Source organism: Lytechinus pictus, chromosome 8 (assembly GCF_037042905.1).
Source record: "Lytechinus pictus isolate F3 Inbred chromosome 8, Lp3.0, whole genome shotgun sequence".
Taxonomy (NCBI): Eukaryota; Metazoa; Echinodermata; class Echinoidea; order Temnopleuroida; family Toxopneustidae; genus Lytechinus; species Lytechinus pictus.
This window is the reverse complement of record NC_087252.1, coordinates 5,383,432-5,396,418: the sequence shown is the minus strand read 5'-3', so window position 1 is coordinate 5,396,418 and position 12,987 is coordinate 5,383,432. Positions and strand designations below refer to the sequence as shown.

At 33.6% G+C, this 12,987-nt stretch overlaps 1 long non-coding RNA gene across 1 annotated transcript; it reads right to left on the bottom strand.

Annotated features, from left to right (window-relative positions):
* Positions 1-919: 919 nt before the first annotated feature.
* LOC135154851 (uncharacterized) lies at positions 920-6,314 on the bottom strand. Its single transcript, XR_010294273.1, has 3 exons — positions 5,991-6,314; positions 4,852-5,111; positions 920-2,617 (listed from the first exon to the last, which is right to left on the bottom strand). It is a non-coding gene; the product is annotated as an uncharacterized LOC135154851 (long non-coding RNA).
* Positions 6,315-12,987: the final 6,673 nt, after the last annotated feature.

Sequence of the window (12,987 nt, the reverse complement as noted above, 5' to 3'; positions counted from 1 at the left end):
TAGGGACTATCCGCCGAATCACGAGAGCCTGGTTTATCGCAGTTGTATGATTCAAAATTGTTGTAAATATTGCCATCATTTTTATTTTAACAAATCAGGAGCCGCCATGTCGTCTTCATGTCCCAGTTCGTGGAGGCAGCCGTGGAATTTACAAAGTTTACAGTCATTCTGTGATCTGTTTAACATACAGTGAGATACTCATGACATTGGGCAAACTTAACACGATATTTCCCAAGCCTTGACAATTCTTTCATTTTTAACTAGAGTATATACAGTCAATGTACACATTCTAAGATTGACTTTTTGTAATTCATGCACGTCGAAAGAAATAATAAAAGTCGAAAATGAGATCAATCATGTGTCAGGTATATTAGAGCATTTTTAGATATCGGTAAACTATTCATTTCACAGATTAAGTATCAACATTAAGCACTATAACACTGGACAGTGGTCATCGCAAGGGGAAAATGTACGTAGAATATACCACCCGAAACCAGCATGGCCAGTATGGGACTAGATAATCCCGTCCGACACACTAGGGATCAGCCCCGTCTGCGCACGCTAAAATTTATCATTCTGCGGCTCGCGTGCCAAGAATGAACTTGATTTTTTATCTTCATTACAAAACTCATCGTGAAAAAGATTATCTAACATGGATTAATACACTCCTAAAATGAATTGCTATGTATCATTTACACAACAATACGAGATGATAACCCTCCTTCGGGCGTAAAGTTGGTATAGTAGTTCGAATCTAACAATTTTCTGTTAGAAATATAACAAAAATTAACCTGATTTTGAAGGTCTGGCATTTCCTCATAAAGCCGAGAAACAGTAATCTATTAACGTTATCAGGTCGGGAAAATTCTGGTAAATGTAATAAGATATTTTTTAAAACAACAAAAAATTATGGGGATATTGAAAATAAGGATTTTGAAATGCTATATAAAATTTACGCTATATTTTCATAAATTTTGGCACTTTGCATCACTCATCAAAATGACTGATAATTCGTAATATAACCGGCAATTGCCTTTAAATTCGGTATGAGTTTGTACACCGATAGTCAGTGTAAATGATAAACATTCATAGCCTTACTAAATTTGAATAATTCCATCAGTTTGTAGGATTTTAATATCGCAGACATTATGGAGATTGAGCCAAACGATGCTAACAGGCGTTGCTAACAGGGTTGCTAGGCCCGAAAATCCGATTAAGCTCCGCCCACTTTTTACACTGAGTTGGAGGGATGAACGTACGTGTGTTAGAGCGGTAGTCAACTTTGCTGGTGTAGAAAATTGCCCGCTCACCGCTTGCAATATTTTGAGCAGCTCAAAACTTTCAGAGCGGTAGGAGGGACCATCAGCCGTGGCCGAGTATATTCGGCGTTGCCTTAACGAAGGCCAACTTTGGTTAAACGGTTGTGAACGGTAGCGAGCGGTGATGATTTTTTCTCTCCGCTCCACGACCGCTCCAACAACGCTCGGGCGGTGTGACCAGGCCTTGTAGGGCTTTGCATGGCTTGGGTCTAAAGCGCACAAAGATGGTGGTTGTGTTTTGAATCGTTCTTGGCCCGATTCACAATGACAGTTGGCGTTGTTGTTACTATGACGAGGGAAGTGGTTGTTTTAAAAGTACTCTTCCGATTTTACAATTAATAGATCCGTTTTTTGGTAAGAAAATGTGTGTCGTACTATGACGAACCGTTCATACCATTAGCTACTTGTCATTCACTGATTAAATCAAGTGAATACATGATTTGTACATAATTTTACCATGACTTACTCCAAAAGTGAGTGATTGTATAGTTTTATCCAATCGGAGAGCTTGAATCGTTTTGGATATCTCCCTCACTGAGGTAAACGTATATCCTTCGAATGGATGTACAACCGATCACCACTTTATAAGATAAGTGGTTGTCTTAAGAACATTGGAAAATGGTTTTGGAAGAGGTCGAACATAAAGACTGTACGAAATTTATTTATTCCAATAGATGAACAAATTTTTAAGTCTCAGAGGATTTTGAAATTTTATGACTTTTACAATTATGAGACTGCAATTTTTATGTACAAGTGTTATAAATATATTTTACCTCAGTCAATATGTAATTATTTTGTTTTAAATCGTAATGTACATAATTATACAACCAGGGGAAATAATGATTTTCATATACCTAAAGTAAGAACAAAATTATTTCAAAACTAAATTTTAGGAGAAATTGTAAATATAAAATCATCACTACTTATTCATTTTTACGTAATTATCATTCTGGTTGTTTGTTTGGGTTAGTTAGGTAATTCTTTCCCCTTTTCTACTTTAATTGTTCAAATAATGTATAATTTTATTTGGGTCGGCCGTACATAAGGTTAACTTCTTTTTGGCTGCTACCCTTTCAGTATACTACTTTATTTATGTCCATGTCTGATTTATTTCATGTTTGTACTATTTGTATTGTTTTTATACTGAGAAAAATAAATTGAATTGAATTGAATTGAAAAAGAACAATCCTACCATGTGTAGCAGAATCCTCAAAAGAAATATCTACTGATGAGGTTCCATTCACGGCTTCCCCTTTAGCTTGACAGGTATAGTTGTGATCAAGATGCGACTTGGATACCTGTCAATAAGAATGTAACAATCATTCCTTAAAAACATTTCAATGAAATATAATTATTATCGCTAGCGTAAGTGCCATCTACTTGACGAAGTCGCAAGATATTTTATTTTGACAATTATGATGTCGAACTATTAACGTTGTAGGTTGATCTGGTCACAGATGTTAGCATATTTATTTAACATTATTCCTTTGTAGGATAATTATCTTTTTTTTCTATGAATACGCATAAAGGGAGAACAAGAATAATCTTTACATTTATCAGTACACGATGCACTTCATGTTGATATGCGTTTTAATGTCCCTGTGTACTAAATGACTCAATAAAATTCTGAATAAATTCGTAAGCCTATGACAGGATTGCTATCTGCATGATCACTTGATATTAGTCGAAAATAAATTTGCAAATGATTCGACAGGCTATTTGCACAGTTTTTCAATCAAAGTAGAAGTAATAAAAACGGATTTTCAAATACCATTACATCCTCATTCATGTCATTGAGATGTATCAAATGGGAAAAGTTGTATTATATTCCGTTAGTTCCTCACGATTCTTAGCGTAATAAATATGCATAAGGGGGGGATGCATTTTTTCGAAGTTTCTTAAAGATAGTATATACATTTCCGAAAGCATATACCCAAAATGGTTGCCCATAAAATCAACGTCTAAACTTTAGAAAGATATTCTTCCCTTTAAAACAATTCTTCTTAACAAATACTCACGAAAATATATACATGATTTTGTTGTCTACTACAACATCTCTACTTCAAAAAGAAAGAAAAAAGAATCATAATCCAGATACATTGTATGGACCAAGCGCTCTTTCCCTCCTGATCCCGCATCTCCTTTTCCGCACCCGCACTCTTACATTAAGATAGTATTATTGAATATAATTAGTAATTGATTTTATGAATATGAAAAGGCACAAGTCCATTGGAGATCATTTCGAGAAAATTGAAATATATTTATATATATATATATATATATTTGGGGCAATTAAAGAACTTTTTGCCAAAAGACATCAGAGAACATCATTAAACAAATCCAAGTGAACATTCGTTTATGAACAATAATAGAGAGCTTTCGTTTTCTGTGACGTGCCATGTGAACGTACGAGATTAAGGAATTTTGGGAGCGCTGCGCATGCGCGAAGTAATCTGTGACGAGCCTTCTCGTTCACTGCCCAAATCTGTGACTCGTATTTGAGGGTTTTGACGTTCGGTGTCATAGTGCTCGAACGAGCGTTTGTTTGTACATGATGACGTCATCCAAGCTTAGCAAAAATGAACGAAGCCGCATCAACACTTGAGTTTCGTTGATTCAGCAGGGCTGGTAAACTGCAAATTACTGCTTGTTACCTGCTCTTCCATTACATTTAGTGTGTCCTGTTTTCAGACACTACATATCCGATAGGTAACTGATGTTCTATTTCCAAACAACTGTGTTTTTTTTTTGGCTTTTTGCGCAAGAGTGCAAATGTCGCACCCACAGTCGCCTGATTTTCCGGCCGAGCATCGGCCCACGGCCCGCTCGCTATCACGCTGGTATATGCTGTGGCCTGGTACGGGTATACGTCGACTTAAATCGAAACTGTTTTCATCAATGTACGAACGTGATACTGAACAAGCTGTGTCACCACTTCCGGTGAACTAGGAATACGTTGCAGTCGCAGACAATCGAAAGCTGTCTAATATACTTGTGGGCAGGGTCTTTTATCTGGTGGACTTTGGTCGTTTTTATAATCATATGGACTTGGTTCATTCTTACATTCATATACATGGCAGACTTCTGTAGTAAGTAGTAGAAGTAATGGAAGAGGGCGCTTTAATATGAACGTAAGAAAAGCCCAAGTCTAAGACTTGGGCTTTTCTTACACTCATAGCAGATTTTCCACCTTTCTTCAAGGCATTTCTGAGATGAGCTCAGATTCATCATCAACTTTATACTAAAGATGGGTCATTTTTTAAGGAACAATTTTCCATATTTAACTCAATTTCGCCAAAAGTTGGACTTGGGCCTTTTTTATATTCAGATTTGCCTTACAGTCAATCTATGGTTTTAGTAGCACCCCCTGCAATTTTCTCGAATTATTTTTGTCATAGAAAATACAGTCATGTTCATACTTTTTTTGTTCAATATGTTGTTATGTACTGTGTATCTTATTTATCTTATTTGTTATTTTGTATTAAAAAAAATTGTAGAAACAATAAATGAAATGAAAATAAAACATAGAAACCTGAAGTTGTAATGAAATGTTAAACAGCCCGTCTTTCTCCTGCGTCTGGTGAGTTGCATGTTCATGTAATCTTCCATCGCTTCCAATCCAAATCAATTTTGGTAGAGGTCGAATATTGAAAAGCTTAGAAACAAGTATTACATCCTCCGACGTGTCCCCATCAGTAGTAGGCCTATTAACATGGTAGATACATCCCCCTTGCGCTGTGAAAGTACAGGGCTCGATGATCTCGATGATCGGTTCAAGGGGCTCTGCTAAAGCTAACGACATTATGAAAATTGAGATGCGTAAAAAAATACATCAAGGTGAAGTAAAATTAATATTATTCTCATTTTTTCTCAGTTTTCATGAAAATTAGATAGTAATAATTGACATGATACCCCCCCCCCAAAAAAAAAAAGTAGCTGACATTATAGTGCCAGTATAATTAAACTTGAAAGATATTTAGGTGGCTTGTGTAAAGGTTACTGACGATAGTGGTTGATGGTAGTAAATGACGCTCCACGTGGTGATGGGTCATACAAACTTTGAATTAATTATATAAGTTAAACGGGAATATTGAAGTGAAGGGCTTTTTTGGGGGGCTGCTAAATTTCATTTTGCGTTTTGACGCGTCCTGGAAAGGATGTGACACGGCGCAATAAAATGAAGCAAGTCTAGTTGCAGTTGTAAGAGAGTTATCGATCAATGCTTCCTGCAAAGATGGTCATCCTGGGGGCAGTCTTTTATAGTTTATCATCTTGTTTAAATCCTGTTTCTAGATTCCCGCATTGTTGTTTTGCTGGAAGCCCTGAGACCACGAAGACCTGTTGATTGTCAATCTTTTATGGGCTCTAACAATGATTTTGTTTATATTTTTCTTTATATCAATGGCACTCATGTAGCCTAATAAGTGTCCAATTTAGTTTAAGCTACATTTTATACTGTTTTGAAGGCTCTAGGATAGACATTCTTAGGCATGAGTATCCCCTCCACACACACACACACACACACACACACACACACATGTATCCCTTACCAGTGGCGGACCGTGACCCCGAGAAGACAAAGCATGGGGGCACGGCATTGTTCACAAACAATGCAGTGCCCCCCCCCAATGCTTTGTCTCATCCGGTTCACGGTCCGCTACTGTCCCTTACCTATAACTCTCAAGTCCGTATAGCCTCTTTCCTCACCAACATCCAAGGTATCAAGCTCAACAACTAAGCATGAGTAGGTTGTCTCGTCGTGAACAATGATGTTTTTGATGATCAAACTGTAATCCCTGGTGATGCTGAACCTCTCAAAGCCCGGTACAGGATCTGTTATACCTTGATAGTCTCGGGCTACGAGTGATGCTCCGTCAGCTGGTGCTCCAGTGAAGTCGTGTTTGTACCAGTAGACTGCATGTGCAGGAACAGAGAAATCACAGGGGAGGGAGATATTTCCGCCTCGCACCGCTGTTACATTCTTCTCTATGTTAAGCCAGAATGCTGCATGTAAATGAGGACAAAAGGGCAATTATATATACACATCAACAAACACAATCCCCACGCACAAGGAAACACACTCCCAAACAACCTCCCTTGTCCCCAATATCACACACACACACACACACACCCCACACACACATATGCATACACCCACACACACACACACACACACATAAATATATATAAATATATATATATATATATATATATATATATGTATATATATATATATATATATATATATATATATAAATGTGTAAAGTTATACATGTACTACAGCTTTGGCAACTCTTTTATTTAAATATTGTGTGAAAGAAATGGATGAAGAGAACAATGGTAGGCGTAGCTTAAATCAAGGTTCCCCAGAGCTATCTACCCTTTACATTTATACATTTATATACATATATATATATATATATACACATATATATATATGTGTATATAAACGTAACCAGGCATCTACCCCTTAACATGACTACTGTGTCTTGCACCAAATACTTAGGCGAAAAAATGACGATTGGACGTCAATTTAATCCGAGCTTTCGGCCTTAGGCCTTCTTCATGGTTAACAAAAACGAACGAAACATATCAATAGTATAAAGGGAGCAACATATGGACATATAGGCATACACATGTATAAGTATAATAACTGATATAACAACATATCAACAACAAAGTCGTATATGATATATTCAGACATACACATATGCACATATACATATATATATATATATATATATATATATATATATATATATATATATATATATATATATATATATATTAGATATACACATATGTATATATATATATATATATATATATATATATATATATATATATATATATATATAGATATATATCTATATGTATATGTATATATATATATATATATATATATGTATATATGTATATATATATATATATATATATATATAAATATATATATGTAGATACATACATTTTTTTTCAACATGTTTTTATTAAGTATTTCATTAAAAATAATTATATAAACTCCAGATAAATAAAAAAATACAAATCTTCATTTTATATCAACAAGGATATTCAAAAAAATACATATGTATTTACCAAAAACTAAAGCAAATAAGGACGGAATCAAGTTCCTTAAAATTATACTTTTATATCTAGAAAAAAAAACTTACTTAACTGAGCCCCCAACCCTCTATGTATTTTGATAATAATTAATATTAAAAGACTAAATGATTTGCAGGAAAACAGAAATCAACCTACATGTATTATCATTGCATCTAATTTTACATCAACATAACTATACATAATTAGACACACATACACACACCCACCTTAACACCCATACACACATGCACATACCATGCATACGTAAACAAACATAATATATACAAATCTGCATATGAACGTTTAACATTTTGGCGAAATAGGATACATAAAGAAAAGAACCTGCAAATCATATTGATACAAGAGAAGGGGAAATTGAAAAGAACTAGTAAAAAGAAAACAAAGAGAAAAGAAAATAATCAACATTCACACTCGCACCACACTGGACACATCCCACCCGTTCACATTGAAATCTCTTTTCACTTTAAGTTCATCCCATTTTTGTAAATGTAAACTTTAAATGCCTGTGTATTTTAATGAATGAAGATACCCGACCTTCAGCTCTGGAATTAAAAATTGCATATTTAATAAAAAGAATAGCAGAATTGACACATTTAATTCTACAAGAATTTCCAGGTAATCCTAAGAATATTTCCCTCCAGTTCAAAGTTCTTAATTCAGCTAAACAAAAAATGATCAATACAAAATTGCCACAGAGGTTTAACTTTTAGGAAAGTACGATTCATTTTTTGTACAACAAAACTAGCAATACTTATCTCCCACGAAACCAAATGTCATCAAATGTGCTTTTGTTTATATTGCTCCATGTAAAAGCATAAACTAAAATTCCCTTTGTTTTCTTGAAAGAGTTGTTCTTCTGATACATCCAAATAATTTACAAATTTCTACATCAGTAAAATTGAAATCACTGTGACCATCCTTGAGTGTTAATTTGTATAGCTCTTGTAGATTGGTATAAACAAGTTATAAATTGTGTATATACATACACACACACTTATATATATATATATATATACATATGTGTAAAGTTATACATGTTAACATGTACAACAGCTTTGGCAACTCTTTTGTTTAAATATTGTAAAAAAATTGATGAAGAGAACTATATATACATATATATATATATATATATATATTTATATATATATTTATATATATATATATATATATAATTATTTTATTTAGAGTTTCAAATTACAAGTCGTATAAATATGCATTTCAAATTTAAATATTACACACACACACATATGGCACAGTGAAACATAAAAACGCGATTTCCTCAAAATAAAAGTTTGTGAAAAGTATCAATAGTTTCAAGTTTTTTACGCAACTTAAATTCTTCGATTTCAATTCGTTTATCCATCAAATGTATAGTAAATTTCCTAATGCCACAAATATTAAAAGAATTTTCTAGTAAGATCGAAGATTTTTCATTTTGTGTCATCCGAAAGGAGACAATGTGCATTTTACCAGGTGCGTATTTTGAAAGAAAAATTGAAAATACCGTATTATGTACATAATTACATGTATACGTACATACTAAAGGGGGTTTTTATACTTCGGATAGCACAAATTGGCAATTCTTTACATCCCAGCTTAAAGTCTTGCAGAAATACAGAGGAACTAGAATTTTGATTCGTCATGAGGACGAATTAGGTGATCTGTCTCTGATTTCATGATCAGGAAGACAATCAGCATGTTTATTGAGATCAATATGATCATCATGATGAAAACTGAACTTCTCTTACGAAAAGAGCGTGTTGAATACTCTTGAAAAAGAGGGAAATGAAAAAGTTGTGTGAAAAAGTGTAGGCCATACACATATTGTACAGGAACATTGTACATTTAAAGGGATTTTAATCTGTTATTGTCCAATGTTTTATTTTATATATATTGTAATGGTCATAAAGGACCATTTGTGAAATATTGAAAAGAAAAAAAAATATCACGTTCACCCTTGCCCCCTTGGCTCGAACCCTGGACCCTATGGACACAAGTCTCATGCCTTACCCATTGAGCTACACACTTCCCATAGACTTTACACATAAGCAAAACAAGAGGATCTCAGATCCAATTTTGCAAGTAAAAAAGGACATAATTCCGGTATTTGATCGGATAATGGAGACCAGATTATGATAGCTTACAATCTCAGCTACAACATACTCCAAGCTCAGAGAAAACCGACAAAAAGAAATGGAGATATGGCTCGCGAAATAGAGGAATGTAATATACAGTTTTGAGAAAAGTCATTTCCCATAGAGATTGCACACAAAATGAGCGAAAATGACATGCCTCTATAACTTTCATTTTTCAGAATGATCCATTCCTTTAAAAGTAAATATAGCATCTAATAAGAAAGAGTATGTCCTCTGCTACAACATATTGAAAACAACGAAAATTGGCTAATACTTACGGAGTTAGAGTCAAATTTGCATAACTATGATGACGTCATAAGTAGCAAAGTGGACATTTTGAGTTCCGACGCCATTTTGATGACGTCATGATGAAATTGAGGATTAAATGTGGCATGAAATCATATCTCCCATCTATACTCTATTCGAATATAAAAATTGGGGGTCAACGGACTACCTGAAGGGCTATAATGAGTTTTGTATAAGCTTGTTTTTGCACATATGTTGTCTATGGCTAGTGCGCGCGCACGTGCGTGCTGTAAACTTTGATGGAGGCTAATTCCGTTGTTACTTGTCGTAGAAGGTTGATCAAAGTATCAAATTATTCAGAATCATATTATCAATGCATTGATATTTTTAAAAAATGGTGATCCTATGTTGTAAAGTGCCGTTACGCGCGAGAACTTGCGCGTAACCGTGCGCGCGCGCAATTTTTTGAAATGCTTAAAATGACCTGATTCATACTCTACTTTGGTCAGAAAGTGATTTTGAGCATTTTAAAATTTTGACGCGCGCGTACGCACACGTCGTGACCTTTACATGACCTTTGATGACATGAACAGTTGACCCTTGATCTGAAGTTAATGTGATGTAAATATTTTCAATTTTTGATAATTGATAATGAAGATATGATTGATAATGTGATTTTACAAAATGGCGTCTAGATGACGTCATGATGACCTTTTGACCTTGAATTTGTTTTTTACACATCACATGATAATTCCCCATATCTGATGATATTTTTAAGATAATTGATCATGTAGATTTGACGATTTTGTGCTAACAAGAAAAGGACAGAAAATAAAAATAAATAATAAATGAAAAAGAAAATTTGTACGAAATTAAAAGTTGATCTGTCGATTGACAGATCACCTAATAACGTACTGGTGGATGCAAAGTGCACTTTTGCGAGAAAGTATATTTTTTTATCGTAAAATCTGAAAGACTGTCGAAAATAACGCACATTGATATTTTGATGGAATTTACTTTACATGATGCACATATACTTCATTATTAATGTTGGCACATTGTTGCCTAAATTAATAATAAAAGTAAATATTAATTCGCAACTATCTGGGGAACCTTAGAAGCAATGCTTTGTCAAAAATAAACATTTTTTTTTCATAATTGTGCTTGATGTTTTTCGATTGTATACATTTTGTCTGATTATGCTATTGTACTTTTTTCTTACTCACACTGTACTAGTGGTGGATTCAATTCATAGCAGCAAAACGTGTGCGTCATAGCGCGTTGTCAGCTAGGGTCAAATGTTACGTGGTTTTCCCCAAACCGATCAGTAATCTATAATTAAGCTCTCAATTGTTGATATCGTTGCCAAGTTTGTGGTGCAGCTGTACATGCAACAATGGATACAGTCTGATATTTTTTTTTTTCGTTTCATGTTTGCGTGCCCGACATTATTGTTTTTCAGCATACACATTACTTGGTAATTTCAAATGATTAAATATTGTACATGTATATGTACACAGTTGGCTGGTCTTCTGAAACCGGTATACCTTGCCATGCCCATTGTATAACTCTTTGTTAAAATTATGGGATTAAGTGAAAAAAATAAATAATTATAAAAAGATACATATATCTATATATATATATATTTATATATATATATATATATATAAACTGAATAAGCATTACGGGTTTCATATCTTTCCTCATGTTTTTAATGAAGTAGCAATTATGTTAACTTTGCTGACCTATCGAACTTTTACTTTTTAAAAGATTCCTCACACTGTTGACTTATCCATAGTAAATACATATGAAGAGCTCAATTGCAAAAGGGGTTAGGTCCATTTTTCATCAAATTCGATTTTTATGTCTCAATGTATAGATTTTTAGTAGCTCTATTAGATGATATCAAAGAAAAGCTGAAATTCCTATAAAAAAGTGAACTAAAATGGCAAAGAAAAATCACCTTTTTCAAAAGGGGTTAGGTCCATTTCAGTTTAGTTGCAAAAGCGGTTAGGTCCAAACAGATTTTTTTTGATAATAGGATATCTTAAAAAATATGAAAACGGGTAGATTTCTTGTTTACCCAATTTTATGTTCTCATGGTGGGGTATCATGAAAATTCAGTTTTGCATAAGAATATTGCAATATGGGAGAATTAAAAAAAAATGATTTTCTTGGAGTGGACCTAACCCCTTTTGCAACTAAACTCTTCTGAAGAACTCATTTGTCAAAAGGGGCTAGGTCCATTTTTTATAAAATTTATTGTTTTCTGTCTCTAAACCTCTAAATTTTTATTCACTCTGACGATACCAAAGAAATTTTGAAATTCAAATGAAAATGTGAATGAAATTGGCAAAGAAAAATTATTTTTTTAATCAAAAGAGATTGGAATCATTTCAGTTTGCTTGCAAAAGGGGTTAGGTCCACAATGATAATTTTTTTTCAAAAATATATAGAAAAAAATTGAAGACAGGTAGATTTATTTTATACCCAATTTTATGTTCACATGATAGGGTAGTACATCATGACATTGTAGTTTTTCATGAGAATATCTTAATAAGTGAGAATAAAAAACATGTTTTTTTTTTCTCGAAATGCTCCAAAGTGGACCTAACCCCTTTTGCAACTAAACTCTTCATATGACGTATTGTGCCAATCATAAACGAATAACGTAAACTTAGTAGGAGATAATTTGAATTGTATAAGTATTTGAATGAAACAATATTTCATTATTTATACATTTGATAACAATGACCAAATTGACTGAACCACAAAATCTTTAAAAAAAAATGGCAAGTCCACATGTACAGGAAGGAATAGAACTTTGTTTCACATGAAAATGACGACAAAATTGAAATATTTCATATACTGAAATGCAAAAGAATCAAAGGGTTACATAAGTCTCCTCATTTTCATACTGACAAGGATGTGCATATAATTGGTCAATGAATATTAAGTGCAAATAAATGCAATATTTTTTTACACCCCATTTTGATGAAGTTTTCAGTGTTATTCTCGTTGGATGTTCATGCTTTCTTCTTTTCAAATTAGCTTTTTGTTGGGTGAAGTAAACAGTAACCTGAGTAAACTGATTTACTGGAAATTGGTTAAAAAATTAGTTTAAAAGATCGCTTTGCCAGCATTACCACCAGATCAAGCGAAAGTGC